Source organism: Garra rufa, chromosome 2, assembly GCF_049309525.1.
Source record: "Garra rufa chromosome 2, GarRuf1.0, whole genome shotgun sequence".
NCBI lineage: Eukaryota > Metazoa > Chordata > Actinopteri > Cypriniformes > Cyprinidae > Garra > Garra rufa.
The window spans coordinates 8038581-8046842 of NC_133362.1; positions in this window are offsets into that span (position 1 = coordinate 8038581).

The window sequence follows — 8262 nt, forward strand, 5'->3', positions numbered from 1 at the left end:
TAGGTGAAATATGACTCAGACAAGTTTTGTCCAATGCACTTGTTTTTGTCTTCCCTACACCAACAACATTCATCCATAAAAATCTTAAAAATGGAACTCTCTCTCTCTATATATATATATATGGATCAGCAGTATCCAGCTGTGTGAGCATAAAATCGATCATGTTACACCTCTGAGTGTTTTCAGACTCTTTGTAAGTGCCTGAACAACAAAACACTACAGAGGTTTTATTTTTCCAAAGCTTTCTTATTGTCTGTACACTTAAAACTAATTTACGAAGGTCAGCGTTTATAACCGCAGTGCAGAAAACTTGTTGGCCGGTGCATTTTCTCAGAAAATATTCCCCACTCTGACTGGAGAACTACCAGCCACAAATCCCGGTCTTGGCCTAAGTATTTGCTGAATGTGCAAAAAAATAAAAAAAGAGGGGAACGGTGGGCTGCCATGCAAATTAAGTGCAGATTCTGTCTATATGACTTTCTTTTTTTTTTGAGTGTGTGTGTAATAGGAGAAAAAAGAGAAGGATGAAAAATGAAGAGAAATAAATAGAGAGAAACTGGCAGAAGTCATTGTTTCACTTGGCTGCGAGCGGCGCTGTACGGTTACAGCCCAGTCATTATCCAGGAATTCTGAGCTGAGGAGACTAAAAACCTTGACGCCTCTCTTTCTCTCTCTTTCTCCTTTCCCTCCTTCATATCCAGGGCTAGAAGTAATTTAAAGGGAACTTGAATTTACTTACAAAACCCCAAAGAATTGTGATGTGCGGCCAGGGGGACCATTTCAGGGGATTTGTGGCACCAGCAGTGTTTAGACCTTTTGAAACCAAGACCAAATTTAGGGTTAAATAATCAAAACCAAAAGCCAAGCCTGAAAAATTAATGATATCAATAGGCAGGAGAGGAAGCGTTTAGTTGTGGTTGTGTAATTATGATGATTGTGTTTGTACAGTATATTCCGGGCTGGTTTATGGGAATGCCTGGAGCTGAAGGGTGATGAAGGCCTGGCTTCCTCTCTGTGGTACTCACTGGTAAACACTGAAAGATCAGTTGAGAAGCTGAAGAGAAACACTAATGAAATAAAAAAAGGGTTGCATATTCTGTCAGTGGATATAAAATAACTCAGGTCTCCTTCCATGGTGATTTTTTTTGTACTTTCTTTGTCTCTGAGGGAAGCTAAAGATGGCAGACTCTAGTCTTAGTCGCTTGCGTGCCTCTTGAGGCAATTTTTTGTTTCTTGGGTTTGTGAATGCAAAGTTAGGGAAACAAAGAAAAAGTGTTTTGGGGAATGCAAACGTTTTGCAAATGAATGAAAAGTTTCTATGGGAAACCACAACATTTTGCAAACTAATTCAAAGTGTCCTTGCAAACAGATGCCACATTTCTTAAGTAAGCAAGTTTTGCAAACAAATGTGAAGTTTCTTTGGTGAACCACAAAATTTTTGCAAATTAATGCAGAGTTTGTTTGGGAAACCACAACATTTTGCAAACTAATTCAAAGTGTCCTTGCAAACGGATGCGAAATTTCTTTCTTAAGTGAATACAAAGTTTTGTCGGAGGACCAAAGTTTTGCCAGCGAATGCAAAATTTCATGGGCATGCAACATTTTTGCAAACGGATGCAACATTTCTTAAGTAAGCAAGTTATGCAAACAAATGTAAAGTTTCTTTGGGGAACCACAACATTTTTGCAAACAAATGCACATTTTCTCAGGAAAACACAAAAAATTAGCAAACAAATGCAAACAATTTTTTTGGGGAATGCAGAAGTTTAGCAAACAAGTTTGGTTAACAAGTTTGCAAATTAATGCAAAATTTCAAGGGGAACAAATGTAAAGTTTCTTTGGGGAACCACACAATTTTTGCAAATGAATGTCAAGTTTTTTGTGGGGAAACCCAAAAGCAAACAAATGTAAATTTTCGTGGTGGAATGCAAAAGTTTTGCAAGTGAATGCAAAATGTCATGGGCAATGCAACATTTTTGCAAACGAATGCAAAGTTTCTCAGGAAAACACAAACATTTAGGAAACAAATGCAAACGTTCTTTGGGGAACACAAAAGTTTTGCAAACAAATTTTTGGGGGGAATGCAGAAGTTTAGCAAACATCTTGGTCAAGTGCAAAAGTTATGCAACGTTTTTTGGGTAAACAAGTTTTGCAAATAAATGCAAGATTTCTTTGATGAATAAAAGTTTTACAAACAAACCTTTGTTCTTCTCCAAGAAAGTTCACATTCGCTTGAAAAACTTCCCAGTTTCCCAAAGAAACTGCATTTGTTGCAAAACTTTTGCGTTCCCCAGAGAAACTTTGCATCCACTTGCAAATTTTTTGTTCTACTGAGAGACTCCTCCAAGAAAGTTCACATTCGCTTGAAAAACTTGTTTCCCAAAGAAACAAAATTAATAAATTAAAAGTGGATGATCTTTCAAATAACAATTAGTTTTAATTTGTAGTTATTTCTGGCTGCAGACAGTTTTACAAGAATTTGAGACATTATTGAGATCTGTTTTGAAACTTTAGAGGAGGTATGTGTGATTATTGGGGGCCTTTTTCTCAGGAGAAACACATTTCTACAAATCTATTTTACATCTACAGTATTTTCTTTCCCAGGCAGCTCAAGCTAATAACTTCTGAAATATCTATGAATATTACATATTAAAATGGGTGGTCACTGTCATGCTCTACAGAATGATAATCACTGAACATTTACCTCATCTGTTGATGTCATTCTCTTCAAAATTAGAGCTTGAAGTTGTGTGTTGTGGTAGTTCAGAACTGATGGCTTATTTGTAGTAAATTGGTCATTCTTTCTTTCTTTATTTACAGTATGTGACATTTGCTCTCATCTGACGCCCACTGTGGAAACTCACACTCTTTAAAAGGTCTGAACTTTTCTTTGAACCGAATCCAAATGAAGGCTATCCAGAATAACTGAGTGAGGAGTCATGCTAACCCCTCTTGAAGTTCTCTGTGTGAGCTCATCTTCTCTTAGCCTCTCGTAAGCCAGGCGATCACTTAGCGAGGTCTTAATGGATGTGCAGTGTGACAGTGCAGTTCCATTTGGAAAGAACGTGAGCCCTGGACTCTCCCCAGACGAGACGGTGAAGCATCTAGACAACACCCACGTCTCCCTCCTCCATCTGACCACATTAAGTCTTCAGGTCGTGATAAGACGCTCTCACCTAAAAATGAAAACTTTCATAGTCTACATCGTGGCTGAATCTTTCAGTCATGAGTACAGGACTCATGCATCAGTCACCTCAATGGATGGATGAACAGACAGATAGATGGATGGACAGACAAACGGACGGATGGATAGATAGAAGGATGGACAGACAGACGGATGGATGGATGGATGGATAGATGGATGGAAAGATGGACAGACGGATAGATGGATGGACAGACGGACAGACAGATAGATAGATAGATAGATTGATAGATAGATTGATAGATAGATTGATAGATAGATAGATAGATAGATAGATAGATAGATAGATAGACGGACAGATGCATAGATAGAAGGACAGACAGACAGACAAATGGATAGATGAACGGATGGACAGAGGAATGGATGGACAGGCAGATGTATGGATGGACAAACGGACATGTGGATGGACAGATGGATGGACGGACGGATAGATGGATGGACAGGTGCATAGATGGGTGGACAGATGGATGGACAGGTAGATGGATGGATGAATGGATAGATAGATAGATAGACGGATGGACAGACAGATGCATAGATAGATGGAAGGACGGACAGACAGACGGATGGATAGATGAACGGATGGACATACAAATGGATGGACGGATGGACGGACAGATAGATGGATGGATGGACAGGCGGATGGACAGATGGATGGATGGACGGACGGACGGACGGACGGACGGACGGACGGACGGACGGATGAACTGACAGGTGGATGGATAGATGGACGGACGGACGGATGGATAGATGGATGGACAGGTGGATGGATGGATGGACAGATAGATGGATGGATGGACAAACGGACAGGTGGATGGATAGATGGATGGACGGATGGACAGATGGATGGACGGATAGATGGATGGACAGGTGGATGGACGGATGGACAGATGGATGGACGGATAGATGGATGGACAGGTGGATGGACAGATGGATGGACGGATAGGTGGATGGACGGATGGATGGATGGACAGGTGGATGGACAGATGGATGGACGGATAGGTGGATGGACGGATAGATGGATGGACAGGTGGATGGACGGATGGACAGATGGATGGACGGATAGGTGGATGGACGGATAGATGGATGGACAGGTGGATGGACGGATGGACAGATGGATGGATGGATGGACAGATGGACAGGTGGATGGACAGATGGACAGGTGGATGGACAGATTGGTGGATGGATAGATGGATGGATGGATGAACGGATAGATAGATGGACGGACAGACAGATGCATAGATAGATGGGCAGACGAATATTTTGATTGGTTAGATAGGTACACAAACAGACAGATAGACGGATACATTAGTAAATAGATATAGGCCGATGGATGGATCGATAGAGAGATGGCTTGGAGAGATAGCTTTGATTCTTCCACTGTACACAACCTCAATATGCTGTGACATTATATGCTGGACAGTGTAGTATTAATCACAGTAGGATGGATTGTAGGTTTGTTTAAGGTTAAAGTTCAGTTGTGGGTTTGCACTGATGCCAACACATACCCCATCAAACGCCTTTATGCATAAGAATGTGAGGACAGGAACTGTTGTTTACCCACCCAGGACGAATCTCTTTCTAAAACTGGACTGCTCCAATAGGGGCATCTGCCTCCATGTGCCAAGAGGCTGCAGCACCAGCTTGGCTCCATTCAGCTGTCTGTCTGCTTGAGAAAGCATTTCTCATGCTACATTCCTCCTATTCAAACAGACAGTGTGATGTGCCTTGGGTTTTGTTCAGGCTCTGGCACATGGGAGGTTATAGAGCAGGACAGCAGGCGTTGTGCCCCGCTCCGCTCTGACCAGGATGAGTTACAGTGGGTAGAGCAGCAGTTTAAATGAGTATGACTAGTTAACACGGCACTTTCACATCTGCTGCTATACAACAAACATGGTTTCATCTTTCTGTGTTGAGTGGGGTTACATATACAAACTAGATTTCTTTTTTTCCAGTTTCAGTCATGGGTATTTGTTATTGCTATGCTGTTGCTTGATTGTTCTAGGTCAGGGGTTTTCAAACCTGTCCTGGAGCCTCCCCTGCCCTGCACATTTTGCTTGTCTCTCTCATCTAATACACCTGATTCAAATCATCAGCTCATTAGTAGAGACTGCAAGACCTGAATTGGGTGTGCCTAATAAGGGAGACATACAAAATGTGCAGGGCAGGGGAGGCTCCAGGACAGGTTTGAAAACCCCTGTTCTAGGTTATTTTTAAATGTGTTGCTAGGTTGTTGTAGGTTTTTTTTTAAGTATGTTAAGGGGTTATTAGGTTGAGAATGTTGCTAAGGAGTTTCTAGGGTATTCAGAGTTATATTTTTAAGTATGTTTCTAAGGGGTTGCTAGGGTGTTCTGTGCTACTTTTTAAGTATATTGCTAAGGGGTTTCTAGGGTATTCTGGCTTGTTTTTTAAGTATGTTATTAAGGGGTTGGTATGTTGTTCTAGGCTATTTTTAAGTATGTTACTAAGGGATTACTAGGTTGTTCTGTTTTTTTTATATATGTTGCTAAGGTGTTACTAGGTTGTTCTGGGTTTTGTAAAAGTGCATTGCTAAGGAGTTACTAGGTTGTTGTGGGCTACTTGTTTAAGTATGTTTATAAGGGGTTACTAGGTTGTCCTGGGGTTTTTAAAGTATGTTGCTAAGGGGTCACTAGGTTGTTCTGGGCTGCTTGTTTAAGTATGTTTCTAAGGGGTTACTAGGTTGTTCTGGGTTATTTGAGAATGTGGCTAAGGGGTTGGTAGGTTGTTCTGGGTCATTTTTAAGTATATTGTAATGGAGTTCTAGAGTATTTTGGGTTATTTTTAGACATGCTGCTAAGGGGTTACTAGGTTGTTCTGGGTTATTTTAAGTATGTTGCTAAAGGGGTTGCTAGGTTGTTCTGGGTTATTTTTGTTCCTAATTCCTGTTCCTAGTATGTTCCTAAGGGATTGTTAAAGTGTTCCTTTTTACTATGTTGCTAGGATGTTATTATTTTTTTTTTTATTAGTATAAATATTCTTATATGTGGTTGCTAGGGTTATCTGGGTTGTTTTTAATGTTTCTATGTGGTTATTATGTTGTTCTAGGTTATTTTTTAAGTATGTTGCTATGTGGTTGGTATGTGTTTGCTAGGTTATTCTGGGTTATTTTTATAATATGTTGCTAAGTGGCTGCTAGGATAGTCTGCTTTTAATATATATATGTGTTGCTATGAAGTTGTTAGGGTATACTCTTATACTGTTAGGGTATATATTCAAATTTTAAATGTTACTATGAGGTTGCTAGGGTGTTCTGGGATATTTATGTTGTCATGGGGTTGCTAGGCTGTTGCTTTTGTTGCGGTTTGCTGCAGTGTAGTTGCAAGACACATTATTTGAGGAATCATTCATGACTGTGGCTCAAACATGCAGTAAAATGTGAGTTACACACAGCAGTTTAATACTTAGTGCTCAGTTTTGTTCTAATCAAGCACTAGCAATAGTGACAAGGATGACTGACTTAGCAAGATTTACGGTTATGTTTTCCTTTCATTTTTTTTTTTTTTTTTTTTTTTACAAATAATATGGATGAAGGGTAGCTTCACACGTTATGCATATGAGCCCGGATGCCATATTTTGGGTTCATTATTTTTGGCCTTGTGACCTATTAACGCTTTGCTTTTAGTGCTGTATGACTGACAGACAGCTCATCATCTCATGGCAGTTTGGAAACAAGGGACTGCAGCGGTTTATAATAGGCCTGTCACTCAGTGTGACTGACGGACACACATTTCGTGGGAACCAGAGGGCAGGGGGCCGTTTGGTTGGACAGTCCCAGGATGGGATGGGGCACATGGTGAAACGGGGTGGATTTATATGTTAGTCACTCTGCTGACCCTGTGGCGTCCCGGACAGGAAGCACATTGACGGATGAATGGAGAGATCATGGCAATGAAAAGCTAAGAGGAGAAGGAGGAGGGGCTGGGTTATGTGTGATGAGATCTAATCGTCTGTGATTCCTTCTCCGTCCTTCTGACAGATTTGTCTGTGTTTCACCCGTAGACTGGAAAAATCAAAAATGAGGTGTTTTTAATATCTCATTTTTTTCTCACAGACGTTTGTCTTTTGCTCTTCAGATGTTTCTCCTGAGAAAAAAAGACCTCAATAATCACACGTGTCTCATCTAAGATATCAATTATAATCTCATGTTGTGCTCTCATGTTTTATACATTTTATCTTTTTTTCTGAAGGCCTTCTAAAACGAGCTTCACTAATTAGTGATGAATCTCTCCAATTCAGCTTCCACATCACTGGATAACTTTTTTTTAAATCAGGGCTCAGGTTTCTAGGAGAGGAGCAGGCACTCATGGAGAGGATCACCTTAGGTCTGGCCAAGTGTTTGACTAGTTTGATGGGTTGTCATTCTGTCTCCCGCCTGGTTTTATGATGTGGTGGAAATTAGAACCTGCATTATGAAGAGATAAGAAATTCACTTAGGACATCAGCTTTCACCACATGGCTTTAGAGCGATTATAAATGGCAGTGATCTATTTAAGGCGTTCTGTTTGTATTGGCAGTGGTTTTTTGGAGTCATTTGCAGCGCTATTTGAAGTTTTAAAGGGAAATTCCTCCATGGAAACCCTTCATCTTGCATTATAGCTCGAGTTTACAGATTAAAGCCAGACCCAGATCAATTGTTCCATCCATTCATTGTTCTATCATTTATTCCATCTGTTCATTTATCCATCTATCTATCATTCTTCCATCATTCTATTATTTGTTCCATCTATCTGTCCGTTAATCCATCCATCCATCCATTCATCATTCTATCATTTGTTTCTTCTATCCATTTATCCATCCATCCGTCATTCTATCATTTGTTTCTTCTGTCCATCCATCCATCCATCCATCCATCCATTCATCAGTCATTGTTTTATTATTTGTTCCATCCATCATTTTAACATTTGTTCCATCCATTCATCCATCCATCCATCCATCCATCCATCCACCCATTCATCAGTCATTCTGTCATTTGTTCCATCCATCCAATGTTTTATCATTTGTTTCATCCATCATTTTATCATTTGTTCAATCCATCCATTGTT